The sequence below is a fragment of the Mesocricetus auratus genome, unplaced genomic scaffold (genome assembly GCF_017639785.1).
Source record: "Mesocricetus auratus isolate SY011 unplaced genomic scaffold, BCM_Maur_2.0 Super-Scaffold_100009, whole genome shotgun sequence".
NCBI classification, from domain to species: Eukaryota; Metazoa; Chordata; class Mammalia; order Rodentia; family Cricetidae; genus Mesocricetus; species Mesocricetus auratus.
Window position 1 is genome coordinate 8,684,308 of NW_024429193.1, and position 15,305 is coordinate 8,699,612.

At 34.6% G+C, this 15,305-nt stretch overlaps 1 long non-coding RNA gene across 1 annotated transcript; it reads right to left on the reverse strand.

Annotated features, from left to right (window-relative positions):
- Window positions 1-1,347: 1,347 nt before the first annotated feature.
- Window positions 1,348-14,954, reverse strand: LOC121142243. The gene is made up of 5 exons (XR_005879227.1): window positions 14,847-14,954; window positions 8,577-8,663; window positions 6,489-6,517; window positions 5,608-5,692; window positions 1,348-1,379 (listed from the first exon to the last, which is right to left on the reverse strand). It is a non-coding gene; the product is annotated as an uncharacterized LOC121142243 (long non-coding RNA).
- Between the last annotated feature and the right edge of the window lie 351 nt (window positions 14,955-15,305).

The window sequence follows — 15,305 nt, forward strand, 5'->3', positions numbered from 1 at the left end:
ATACACAATTGCTTATTAAGATGTTTAAATTTTTGTCAGCAATGACAGCAAGCATGTGGAAATTCAGAGTGTTGATTAAAATGGTACTTCTAAGGTAAACTTACTGTTATCTAAGGAATATTTTATGACAGGTATGAGAATTGAATTCTTTTGGCGGCAGTAGATTGTGGAAATAATGTTAAAGGTAAATCATTTATATTTATCAACTTTTCTTCATTTTGGCAAAGTAAATATCTTTAAATTCTTTTATATCAAACTTTAGTTGAAATCAATTAAGAAGGTAACTAAATAAAATGTTTGTGGAAACCAAATTTTTTGTTAGTATAGTAAGGTAGATTTTATTCAAATCACCCATTTCTACTGTTACTCTAAATCTTTCTTGGCAAGCATAGATGCTGAAAAATATAACAAAACAAGAAAGAAAGAAAGCCAGGAAGGAAGGAAGGAAGGAAGGAAGGAACGAACGAAGGAAGAAAGGAAGGGATGGAGGGAGCGATGGAGGGAGGGAGAGAGGAAGGGAGTAAGGAAGAAAAGAAGGAAGGAGGAAAACAGACACATAGGACAGAAAATGAAAGAAAGAAAGGAAAGAAAGAGTAAGAAAGAGAGAGAACCAAGAAAAGGAATGAAGAAAGAAAGAAAGAAAGAAAGAAAGAATGAAACAAGGAAAGAAGGAAGAAAAAGATTCATGTATAAGCTTCTGTTGAAGCTAAAGATGGTGAAATGTGTCTAAATACTTTTGGTTGTTATATGTGGTTGAGTTTAATCCAATGCTCTATCTTCTATACAAGTTAAATGAATGTAAGCATCAGATTACATGGCATGTTTGTCATATTTCAGGTATTTAAAATTGTTTAATATTATACTTGAAAAACTTCAAAACAATAAATGATATTTTTACCATTGTTAAAAATCACTAAACTAATCCTGTCATCTTCCATAAATTATTAGTTTTGAAGCCATTGTAGGATCCCAAGAACTTCATTCATTCAAACAAGAATTAGAGTTCATGTCTGACAACTGGTTCAGAGTTATGAAGACAAATTTCAGGTCCTGAGATATTTTGGACTATCCCACTTCTACCACTTGTGACAGGCATTTAATTTGAGTCTTTGATAAACTTAGAATACCTTATTCCATTTAAAGAAATTAATTCACATATGAAATATTCAATTGCAGTTGAGAGCATCAGAGAGATATCCCGGAGATGATTAGGCAACATGTAAGTGAGTGGTTTTATTTTTTATGTATAAAATGTGTTCAACCTGCAAGGAAAAAACATCAGAAATTGATGAAATCTATATTGCAACACCTACATTAATATTTCTAAAGTATCAAAATGATATATTTACCTAATGCATTAGCTGTAGCTGCTTTTCTGGCTGCAGAGAGACAGAGACATAAAAATGTAATAAAACCATGACATTGTTTTTATCTCTAATTTGAAATTTTAGTTTAATTCCATGTGTGCTGCATGTTTTTTTTCTTGTGTGGTTTATTTCTCACTATGGCTTGGTAGGAGGGTGATGGGCTCAGGATACTAATTATACAATATGTAGAAAGAAGTAAAATATCTAATTTACAGAATAAAGATGTTAGTGTTTTATTCTGAAGTACATTTCCCCAGGAAAGTGGTACATGGAAAGAATGGGCATGTTCATGTATTTCAGCAGCAGAACCTTACCATGTATATGTTCCATGACATCACAGCACACAGGTTAATAATCATAGCTTAACAATAGAATTTGTTAGGAAAATAGAAAAATGACACCCTGACACGTAGCCCTTCCTTCCTTAGTCAGTAAAACAATTCATAGACATAGGACATTGTAAAAACAAAACAAAACAGAAGAAAATGACCCAGAAGAGCAAAGCAACATTCACCCACGTACAGTTGATGGCCTATGACAGTCAGGAACTCATGGGATATTTGCTAATGAAATAGCTAAACTCCCAAAGATATGTGATTATACTAGTGAGCCGTAGACGTGATTAATTTCACTCAGGAAGTTGATTAGGAGAATGTTTTGTCTGATTTCTGTAAAAAAAAAAAGCACTGTGTTAGGGGAAAGCTACAGGAATGGTCAGTTGAAGCTGGACAGCAGTGTGAGCCAGAGAGGGTCAATGTTCAATCTGGGGAATTAGAACAGAAAATCAGAGAATCCCATGGGAGCTTTAAGGATTGTGCCAACCACACAGGTCAGAAGAATTCCCTCAAAATGACTAAACACTAAAGCCTCCAGTGCAAATGTAGCCAGATAAAATATATGATGCAAATGGCTGCTTTCCAATGAAACTTTATTCATAAATTATGGAAGTGACGTGAATTTAACCCATGAGCCATAGTTTGCCAAAATCTGCTCTAGTGCAACAGTAAAAATCAGAAACATTAGAGACAGATTCGCATTGACTGTATAGTGACTAAGACCCAGATGACTAAACCCCAAGCTGTAGAGTTCTGGGAATGAGAATGATCATGTCAAGTATGTACTACCCTGGGGTGATTCATTTGAGATAAAATGCTGGAAGACACAAGGACTGTCATCAATGAAGAGCTCTCTGTCCTGAAATTGTGTTTTTGAAGTAAGTTTTAGCTTTTACTACATAGAAAACTTTATAAATTCTGACCACTACATGTCATGGGTACTATGCCATGGTCCCAGGTAAATTTTGGATACTAAAAATGATCCATACGACATCATGATAATCAGAAATTATTATCATAGGATAAAATGGCATAAATAGGGCATTTGCTCCAGCATATATCAACTTTTCTGTTGCACTTAGTGTCAACAAATGTAAACTTCCTAGTAAACACTAGGGACACTTAGATTTTGTTGTCATCTGAATGAATACAGCATCTATCGGTACTTTCAGAAAATTACTTCTATCACATAAATTCAACTTTATTTATTCATTGAATTATCCAGTTCTTTAGGAAAATGATTTTATAGTCCTATTTGTTTCTTTGTAGGTAACATTTAAAAGAAAGGAAGCAGCTAAGTGTATAAGAATAAAAAGTTTTCTGACTTATAAATACAGAAATGATAATATAATTTTGTTTAGTTAAAGTATAAAGCCATGTTTTCTGTACTTATTTCCCTCTATGAACTTATAGTAACATCATCCCATAGACAATATAAATCAATATTTTTTAAATTTCTGCTTATTAGCAATATCATCATTAGCCATCAAAACCAGGTTGTTGTATTTGAACTCAGTACTAGTTTCTAGAAATCCAGGGATTGTTTCATTATGGATACTGAACTTGAATGGTTTTGGAAAATTACCAGGCACCTGCTGCTATTAGAGTGAATGTTGACTTTGGCCCATTTTCCTCATACAGACACCAAATACTACTGAAAAGATGAAGACAATTTTGACAATGTGTTTTCTCTCATTGCTTCTTTAACAATGAAACAATGTCAGTAAAATAAATGAAAGACTTTTCTTCCTGCATTTGAATTTACTTCCAAGGGATAGGCTTACAGAGCCACAGAGATTCCTTAACTGTTCTGAAGTTTGGGGTTGGCAAGCAGGAAAAAGAGAATGAGAATCTTAGACTGAGAATTGAGGGGTGGTGGTTAAATCCTACAAATCTAAAGGAGGAAGAGGAACTTCTGGCTTAACAATTATCAAGAGTCTTAGATCACAGTGTTGGCATGTAGTCTTCCAAAATACCTTCTGACTGGTTACCATGATAGGTCAGTACAATCTTTGTGTGCAACATAAAGTCATTTGATTAGAGACTTCAAATGATTGTGCAAAATCCCTTCCCTGTAGCTGCTGAAGAAATGCTTGAGTGCCTGTGAGTGTACAATTCAAAATGGCTGTCCACCCTTTTCTCTTTCAGCTCCCTATAAGGTCATCTCTCAGAGAACCTCATGACATGCTGAAATCATCCCACAAACATGTAGAGTTGAACAGCATTGCCACATGGACACAGAAAAGGATTGCCATGGTGAGGATCTGCCTTTGGCACTGCCAATGCCAGAGTTAGTGACAGTTGGCTCACATGCAAAGCAGGAAAGACAGATTGATTTTGTTGAACTAAAAACAAGTTAATATCTCTCTTCCCCCTTACCTAGATGAATTACTAAAGTTTGGAAAAAGAGAACTGTTCCATAAATGAAGAGAATATTGTTTCCACTTAAATGTCATATGTGGTAATGCTTAAATTCTTACAGACAGGTTTTTGAAGGGAAAGAGTTTAAATTATGAGATATGAAAATATCTGGCTTCATCTATTTTAATTATTTACAATATATTTTGCTACAAATAGTAATTTATTCATTTGAGGGTATTTGAAAAGTAGTGTAAGTATATTTTCATGAAACTTCATCAGTTCATTGTGGATGAGATTGAAGCTGTCTGTCTCAGCCTCAGCCATGAAGAGCATAGTACTGAGGCTAAGCCTTGTAGTTTTCTTGAGGAACTGTAGCAGCCAGACTCAAAGAGCTGTTTCTGTTTTTCCAGAATTATCCCTATTGTGAAAGACTACTTATGATTGATTTTCTTTCAGGAGAAAGGATAATAAATGTGTGGTGTCTCATAAATCCCAATGCAAAGACAACAATGGAAAAACTTTTATAAACTTACAAAGTTCAAATTAGTGAAATTGAACTTACAATATTTCCTAATGGTTTCATTCCATATGCTGATGTATAATGGGCCCTAAGAAATAGAGAACACCCTTCTAAAGGGTTCTGGCTTAGATGCCAGAAGACACCCAATTCAGATCTTTGAAACACAGAAGTAAATCTAAAGGCTGAGGTATGCAAAACTGCCCCAATCAGGGCACAGCTCCATTGATGAATAGCACTGTGACTTTAGCAAAGGAAACACAAGTACAATGAATAATGTTTTCCTCTTCTGTATTCCAGGTAAGACATGGGTTACAGTAAAGGGAAAAGTTCCTGGAAGTATCTGATCTTCAATAAACCTTAATTCCACTTTTCCATCACCCTTCAGATTCAGAGAAATGCATCATCTCTCCACAGAAAAAGCCTTGAGATTCTAAGAAGTACTTTCATGAAAAAACATGATGGCTGAAGTGGGTAAGTTGGAGTAAAGATTTATTTCATTTCATGACAAAACCACAAACTCAGTGTAAGCATTCACCTTCTGTAATGTGTAAAATGAAGATACCAATAATAGCCCATGGCCTGTAAAGGATCTATACACCTAAAGGACATATAAAGAGAAAAATATAGAAAGCATGCATGTTTTGTTATTAGTGGTAATAATATTACATGAACATTTTCTCAACAATTTTGTTGCTAGAATGTACTAGTTGCTCTTCTAAAGAAGGAAAAATATGACTTCCTATCATTTAGTTGTTTTGTTTGTCAGTAAATAAAATAGAATTTGTATTACTATGTACATTTGGGAGTCATTGACACAGCTATGAAAGACATAAAATAATAAATAAATCTTTATCATTTTGTAGAGTTGATGATGTACACACTACTGAAGGTAAAGGCACAGGATGAGTGAGGATTGAATATATCCCTGCAGGCAGTAAAGGAGAAAGATTCCTGGTGTTTATGGGGATATATCAGTGGACCTGCCTTTGGATTCAGGGGAGGGGTGGCGCCAAACCTGTCTTACCTTTCTCATTAATCTTCGTCACCTTGGCTACTGTCCTGTTCTGCCTCCATCACCTGACTCTATAGAATTCTTAAGGAGAACACACCTGTGAGAAACATGCCAATGGCAGAGTTGTGACTTAAGAACACTGAGAGATCGCTCAAAGAAAATGAATATTAGTTCTTTTTCAGTGTGTGAATAAATCGTATTTTCATTGTTTTTAAATCCTTTTGGGGAAACAGAGTAAAAATGCTCAGCACAAATCTTAAATTTTGTATTTGATCTTGGTAATTGTGCTTGAGACATGTACTCCTACAATATACTCAGACAAAGTTTCATAAATGTCAGAACGTCACTAGAAAACCTATACTGTGTTAGTATTTACAGAATCATGCATACAGCATTACCAAGAAAGTTCAAGTCCTGGGTTTCACTCTAAGGTAGAAGTCAGCATCTCACTCACTCTGTGAGATGCTGGGCCTGCATGCCTCTTAGATCCTTTCTCAGCACTCCAACTCTGCTATTGTAGCATATAAACTGCCTTAGGTAAAACATAAAAATTGACTATTGTGATGATCTCATAAAGTAGTAGCCACAAAAGCAGACAGCAAACCAGACTTTCCTGACTTCTGTCCCAAGGATTTCTGCAGAGATAGTGAGGTTAATTATACCAGATTCTGAGAAGAATGATATTTATAATAAGGCAGGATTAAAGACAGCCAGCCAATATAAAAGAAAATGAATAAAATACTAATTTTATATGTTTATGATGATATATTGGTCAGTTTAAATTTTTGGAATTAAAAGTGAAAATGTATACCCATATACAATACATTGCTAATTTTATCGTAAATAGAAATGCCCATAATATAAATCTATAATGAGAATAAGAAAATACTTACAATAGGTATTTTCTTTCTTACTGTTTTCCCTGTTAATACAAATTTGCTTTAATTAGTAAATATCACCTTGGTAATCAGAAATATGTTGTTAATTAATATTAACTCTGACAGAATTCTAACTTAACAAAACAGCTAATTAAATGTTCATTTGGTTGATGACTGAATTTCCCTATAAATTAGAAAGAACAAATGATCAGGGATTACTGCAATATATGACAATAAATGAGTAGCAGAAAACAAACTAAAATTACTGCATGCAAATCTGACAAGTAGTAAGATTGTAAGCTTCCCTAAAGTACATCTGTAAGTTCATGTAATATCGATAAAACAAATAACTACTTTTCTTCAACATTAACAGGGAATAAAAACAGTCAAGATAATGTTTAAAGATAATGTTTTGTTCTTATCATATGATATATTTAAAATGAATGAAAAGCTATCATAACTACAGATATGAACTAATTATAAGAATCACTCTGAATACTGTCTGTGGACAGTGAAAAATCAAGTATGACTATCTGTTTTCTCCAGTTTTCTGAGTACCAAACAGAGGCCATAAATAAACCTTCATAGCTATGCTTGTGTTTGATAAAGGAGATATAGAGTTCAAGTCAGCCAGAAGAGACAAAAAGTGCCATCACAAATTAATAAGAGTATGGAGTTGGAGAAATAATTATTGTTTTTAACCACATATTAGGGTTGCAGATTTTACAGACTAAATATCAAATGGCATTAAAAAGTCAGATAGGTTCTGATACAATAATCTTTTGGGCATCAGTACTCCACTCACACTTTAAGACAGGTCTTCCAGACCAAAAATTAGCTGGACAAATTAGGAGCTGACTTATATCACAAATAAATTAGATTTTCTGGGTGTGTTTACAGAACTTTTGAAACAAAGGATACGAAGCATACATTCTTCTCTCACCATCACATAGGCCCTTCTTTCAAACCAATCACATCAAAAGACAAAGAAAGTTTTAAAAAATAAAAAAATGAAATTCATTGTATTTTAACAGTTTATATCAGAAAACAATAATAAGTGAACCACAAAATCTGCACAAATACCTTTAAAAAACAGAGAACATACTTTGAATGAATGTTAGATAAAGAATTAATCAGAGAAAATGAAAACAGAAGTCTAGAATTCAGGGGAATGACAGCCAAATTTAGCAGACCTTGGGCATACAGTTTCAAGAGTTCTAGAACAACTAAGAACTAGAGATGCCCACATTAAAAACCAGAAAAATCTCAAATAGATCATCTAATGATTCATCTTGAAGTGCTAGGAAGCAATTCAAAACAAAAATAATAGGTGAAAAGAAATAATGATTCAATGAGATACTAATGAAGGAGACCAAAAAAACACATAGAATTAATCAAGCTAGTCTATAATCTGAAAAGGGGGAGCCATGACCCTACTTATTATTTACATGACTCTGATAAGGATTCAAATGGTGGACTGGACACACTTATGATTCTTATTACTTGTTCCTGCCTCAAATTTTGACATTTACTTTGATTAGTACTGTACTATTAGTACTATTAGTATTATAAACTGTATTGTTTATGAGATACTTTCCCAGAAAAGATTAAGAAGACTGTGGAAAAAAAACCAAAAACAAGAGAAATGTATGGGAATGATGCATGTTGCAAGAAAGCTACATCTGTGTAGGCAGGATCAAATACTACTCGCCATTAACTAACGAGTTCTCTTGCCACATGAACAATATGGGCTGACAATCAGCTTAATTGTAACAAGTGGGTAAGTTTCCGGAGGTGTCAGCTTTGGTTATTACTTCTTCAAAAATTCACACTGAATGAAAATGACAGCTTACTGCCAGAAAGCATAAAAAGTAATAGACTCAGGAAAAATGACTCACCAGAGACCATCTATTAAAAATCCATAAACATTTTCATAGAAAATGAACCATTTTAAAATCAGTCTTCATAAAACATTTTATGAAATTATCTATACCATCTTATGGTTTTAAATTAAACTGCCTTAGCAAGAATCAGGGATTATCTCTGAAACATTTGCTTTATTTATTTATTATTATTTTGCAGAAAAGAGGAAAAGAAGATTACCTGATCTAAAGGGTGATGTTTAACAGGCTGGCTACATTTGGGAGATAATCCTTGAGTGACATCTTTTAACTCCTCATGCTTCAAATCCTTCCCAAGTGGGAAAATAAAACATAAACAATCAATGGTCCAGTTTAATCAAACATAACACAAATATAGTCAAAAATATTAAGTCACACTTGTTTTCTTTTTCTCTACTCAGTCAGAGCTGTTTCTCCAGTAGTATAATGCATGTTTGAGTGTTTGAAGACTGAAACATATCATAGAACATTTGGTGAATGTACTAGTCATCCTTCACTGTGTCATTTAGACTTGTTTCATATTAATTCCTACGACTGATACAATCTGAGGTATTAATAGATTAACTTAAATGCTTATTTAGTTGTTAAGTACAATTTCTCCAATTTTCTACATGGTTTTTAATTAATATACTGGAAACTGATGACATATGAAATAGAGCCTGCCACTCTAAACAGGGTATGAAGATCTTTAGGCAAGGAAATTTAATCTTAGCTAGTAGCTATGCTTCTTAGGACAGATGGGATGTATATCAGTATCTACATCATTATTTTTCTCCCAATGCAACTTATATATTATATTTTTATCATATATACAAAACATTTAAAAATACTGTTTGATTTAAACTGGACAAATTTGTTTAAATGGACTCGTAAAATGGTTGAGTATTTTTATTTTGATTATATTGTTAAAATTTAAGCACATATACAAAGTATTACTATGCATTTATGCAATATTGGAAAGAGCAGCTGACTTTTCTTACTTTCTGGGTAGGGGATTCACCTCTGGAAAAATGAGCTTGTATTCAATTCAACAAATAAACAATCAAAAGGGCTGAGAATATTACAGTCTTCTAAATAAAACCTTGTTAACAGTTATTGTTATCATTTTCTCATTGCTTCCATTATATTTATGAAACTTCCTATGTTACTAACTGAAGACATGTTCAATTTTATAATGTCCATCATTCCAGCCCATGTGACAAAGATGAAATTTTCAGCTACAAGGAAAATTCGTTTTCTTCAAGGACGAAATCTCTGAAAGTCTACTGATGTTCCTATAAATAGAGCAGCACGAATATGCATGTAGCCCACACTGTGATATTTTTAAAAATGTATGGGTAAAAATGGAGGAGAACAGTGTTGGTAGAAATAGAGGAAGAATTGGCATAAGGATCTGGAATGTGGATGTGATCAAAATAGGTATAATGTATGGAATTTTCAGTAAAATGAATAAATAAACATACTGATTTTAAATTAAAAAAGGAAGCATAACTTGAGCAATTGCTTTTTTATATGCTAAACAACCCATTTGTAGAACAGTCCTCCTCAGAACTTAGAGTACAGAGAGAAAAAAGAGAACGATTTAAAATACTGTGTGATTAAAAAAAAAAAAGGACAACTCCAAGGGATCAGTCTTTTTAGTTCTAGTCTATGTTACCCAACCCCATCTTTAGATACATCAGTTCCGGAAAATAATGAGCAACACTGTGTTAAACATTGTCAAATATTTCCTCTTCAAGAGATACAGCTGAGCTCTGAGATCAGGCTGGTTTATTTGGTAATTTTTTTCCTGTTTGTTGATGCCCATGTTGTTCTATCTATGATTAAGTCTTTAACACTTTGCTGATGCCATGCAGATCAGGCTGTGGTTGTCTTCATCCTTCTCTGTGTCTTTGCTTACTCCATATCAAACAATCTCTACTGGATGCACTGTTGGACCACTGAAGTATTCTTCTGCTGTTCCAAAGCCTTGAAATCACGAATTTCTATTTCTTGTGCCCCCTAGAGATCAAAGAGACTTGACATACTACTCCATTCTACTTTTGTCATCTCCTGGAAAGCTTTGATGTGGGGAAGTGTAGTGGAGTAAAGTTCTTGTTTTACCATTTAACTAGCTACTGACTTTAAACAAATTGCTTATTGACTCTAACCTTCTCTGTATTCTTCTTAAATCTAAAATGGTATATTAATGAAAATACAATTAAATAATCCATGTAAAGCAATTAACTGAGTCCCTGCTAGAATAAGTGTATTATCTATACTAATTGAAAATAGTAATGGATTTTCTTCCCCACTTAGCGGTCTTAAAAAGGCCAATAAAATCTGCTACTTCTCCATATTTAGACAGCATAGCACGGCCTAACTCATATTTCAAACTTATTTCTATGCTAGTGCTAAAAAATAACAGACAAGCCCACCATCCCATTTATTGCCATCTTCTCATTTGGTTGTTCGTGTATGAAATTGGTTAAATAAATATTTCACACATACACACTCCTGGTTTAACACCGTTTCAGGCATTTTGCCCTCTCTTATATGTCATTTAATATTTGTGTCCTGTCTCATTATGGGAACTCACATAAAGATTTTACCACTGCTTAATTTCATTTTACTCATTGTTCTAGATGTGTGCTTAAAAGAATACATTAAGATAGTATTCAAAAATTAATAACCTTTAAATAAAACATACTGAGTTTCAGAAAATTGAAGAGAGAGAGAGAGAGAGAGAGAGAGAGAGAGAGAGAGAGAGAGAGAGAGAGAGAAGAGGATATGGGCTCACACACATGGGTGCTTACAAGCATATTGGAAAATAAAAGGACAGCTTGTAAATTAACCATCCATTTCTACCTTGTCCATGCCATTACCTATTTGTTGACTGTTACTTCATACCTGAGCTAGCAGGCCTGCAAACTTCACGGGATACTTCTCTTCACATTGCCCATGTCCTTGTAAAAGCAGTTGAACTTCTGAAAAACGCCCCCACAGCAGGTATTTCACGGCTTGTGGAGATTCAAACCCAGGCCCGTATGGCAGCATGAAAAGCATTTTATACATCAAAACTTTCCATCATTCTAGAAAGCATTTTTTTTGTTTTCTAAAATTAGATTTTAATAAAATATTTTTAACGTTTGCTTTGTCTTCCCTATGGAAAAATATCGACTTTGAAATTTATGCATTTATTTTTTAGGTATTTTTTATATAGGATCTTAATTAGTTAGATCTTAATGTTGGTTTAGGCCAGGCCAGCCTCAAATTCACGGCAGTCCACCACCATGCCAAGATTGCTATTGTTGTTGCTGCCTAGAAATAAAGTTTGGGTATTTCAGATGTGGAGTGTTTCAGTAAGGGGTAAGGAGCGTCTGGCATTGCCCATCACCATTTAATGATGTTCATCCCGGAGTTCAGTCCAGTCCTGTAGCCTTTCTGATTTCCCATCCTCCACCCAAAGCTACTGCTACCTTCCAGGACAACTCCCACCAAGACCGTGCTGTCTGACCTCTTGCCTACACCTGGATGGGAACAGCTATCCCCCAGCTAATGCAAAAAAAAATTACTTTTCCTGTTAAACTTTCCTTTCATACTTTTTTCTACTTCAAACGCAATAAGAAGGAAAATACAAAATAAAACCCAAAGTCTGTGAAAATATTATCAAAGAGGGACTTAAAATCCCAAAGGACATCACCAGATTTGCAACCGCAGACCTTTCCCAGTCAAGCTTTTGAAGAAAGTCCATTCATTAAAAATCAGATGCTCTTGAATCGTGTTGCAGAAATGAACACACCGGGATGTGATCTGACATTGTTGTAAATGTCTGCTCAGACCATATGTTCAATTTAGAAAACCATCCACAAATGCTTTTCTCCCCTCTCCACACATCCAAGCTGGTTTTTAACCATTTCTTACATATCATTGAAGAAAACATATTTTCTGTTCCCTTGAAACTTTGTTATCAATTACTTAATAAATAATGCTATGGTCTTTTCACAGAGAGTTGTTTATAAGAACCATATGTATTCACACACACACACACACACACACACACACACACACACACACACACACACGAACTTGTTGACTGAGCTGATGACTTGACAGCATTGTACAGTACACCAGTGGAAGCTGGCTGAGTTTCAGAAATGGACTTAAGACCACTGAAGCAGAATGCACAAGGAGCTGGCTCGTGCCTGGTGTGATTGTTTTGTGCACATCAGAAAGATAATTTTCAAAGTCAGTCTCCCCTTAAACTATCAATAGCTCAGATCTTGTCAGGACCAGGCAAACAGGAACCAGCATAACTCAGAATAAGGGGATGTAAAATGATACTGAACAATCCACTTAAACGACCACCACAGATACCAGGCCTATTGCCCACCATGCCCTGGAACTCTCTGAGCTTGTGCAGTCCTAGGACTAATTATTTTGGATTCCATGGGGGTTTCTTCCTTTGAAAATATTAATGAATGGTAGGATTATTTCTTTAAAACAAAGATCAAGTAATGCCATGCAAGGATATCAAAAAGAATCCTCTAAAGACATTTTATAAATATTTTGAAACTTTGGCTGTGCCTTTTAAGGTCTCTGTACTTGCAATATCTTTCAACTCATATTAAGGAAACTCCAAGTTCAAAGAAAGCACAAAATGGTCATGCCCATTGTATTTTCAATACAACCAAGTAACATGAAGCTCAAGAAGTCTTGCAAGACAACCCTTTTCCCCAGACTTGCAACTTCAATTCAGCAAACATCAGAATTTCCTTAGTGCTGAAAAAAGTTTAAGTAAGCATCCTCCAAGTTGAGTGTGTATCTGGACCACTGGAAATGCTGCACTTGGCTTTTTAGTTCACCCAGCACTAATTACCTTAATATTTTGAGATAACAAATACCGATTTGTTATCTTTCCAGGGGAAAAATTGAAGTTCCCATAAGAAAGAGAATTTTATTAATATCCTTGAGGATCTTGAAACACAGGATATTGTAATGTCAGCAAGTCTGTACATTCTGTTTGAGCAGAGAAATTAACTATCTGGCAATGCTGACCCAACAGGGGAGTTTGTGAGGTTCTCTGATGAGAGAAAAGTATAGCTCTAATGAAAGTTTAAGATTTTTCCTTATCTTTCCTTTATCTGTTAAGTACAAATCATCTCTTTGATATCAGTAAAGTAAAACCCATCATGTGAATTTTTCAACAGGTAGATGAAGTCAGAAAGGAACTTGTATATTTATATGTGTAATCCTAAACTTATAAAGCAAATATATTCCTTATAGCTTTCATTCTTAATTGATAATATCAAAGACTAGGAAATATGTGCTTTCATTTATTAGCTAAGCATTCCTTTGTGTACTCTCCTATTTCTTCATACACAATGGCGATGGAAATTATAATGCCAGAAATGGCATACCACTTTTATAACTCTGTTTGACTTGCAGCATCCTGCTATAGTTGTTAAAAATGATTATTGATATTTAAAATAAAATGAAGTCTAATCTTCTTAGATATAAAATAAAGAGCCATTCTACACCCTAATATTACTAGTTCATAAAAAGCATTTGCAGGTATATGACTAAGTTAGTCTATCAGTGCTGTTCATGAGATGTCTCCAACAACCTGTTGAGTTGTGGCTAAATGCCAGCTAAACTTTCTTTGAAATACCCTTCAACTTATTTTCAGTATTCTTCTTTTTTGATTTTCACGCAAATGAGTATTGAGCATTCATGCATGCTTGTTGTACCACATGCATGGGAATTAGAAGGAGGGACTGGAGTTACAGATGGATGTGAACTGTCACATAGGTGCTGGGAACTGAACCTGCATCCTCTGGAAGACCAGTATACTTCTTTACCAGAGAGCCATCTGTCTAGCCCCTTCAGTGCTCTTCATGAAACAGATACATGTAGGCATCTGCTCTGTGGACCTGAAACTGCAACCACACCCCTTTGTGGCAGATCCAGGAGGAAGAACAGGGAAATGCTCTGGTGGTTCTTTGTATTTTTCTGTGTATTGTCCCCAATAAACGCCATTTATCATTTATCTTGGGTCAGTGATATAATTACATCATTGCCTTCAATTGGCACCCAATGTTTACTTGGGTAGGTCCCTGCACCTGCCTCATGACTGGCTGTACAGCCCGTGGTTCTTGGATTTTGCTCTGGCTGCTGGGCTGGAAGCACAGTTTCTGTGGCCTGTCCAGGGAAAAGCCAGTACTTTGCTGTGCCTTTTGAGTGCCTTGGATTTGCAGGCACACAACTGTGGAAAGTAGCACAAAGCTTTGAGTCATAATAGTTTTTCTTCTGCTCAATTTGCCTGCCTGCATACAAGGTTTCCTGTGAGTCAATAATGACCCAAATCTCCATGTTTTAGAAATCTACTTAAGATAAACTGACTCCCCTTAGCAATGGTAGATAATATTACAAAACAGGAAGTGAAAAACTTCTTGGTTTCTTATATGGATTTTAAAAGAGGATTATAACCTACCTGGATAATATATTAGCTTCATAATCCATACAATATCCTTAAATAAATGGCCAGACAGTAGAACTAAGAATAAGGAACTTACAGAAAGCATACAAACTTTACAGACTGATAATGAGAGCTTAGAAGAAAGAATTCAGAACATTGAAAACAGTAATGGTGATTTAACAAACAGAATGCGCAATGTGGAACATAAGATTGAAATACTAACAGCAAATATACTTTTCCATGTCTGAGACTAATGACAAGCTAACAGATACAACATTGTTTTTAGAAGACTATTTACATGCCATTCAGATAAGCTCTAAGAATGAGAATATTAAATCTTTAGAATCATATATAAATTAAGAGAACAAGAAATTGACTGAAACAATGAAGTCCCTAGAAATTTATACTGTCTAGAAGATTCAAGCACTCGAAGAAACAATGGCAAATAGATAACAGGCCCAGAACACCTCTAGG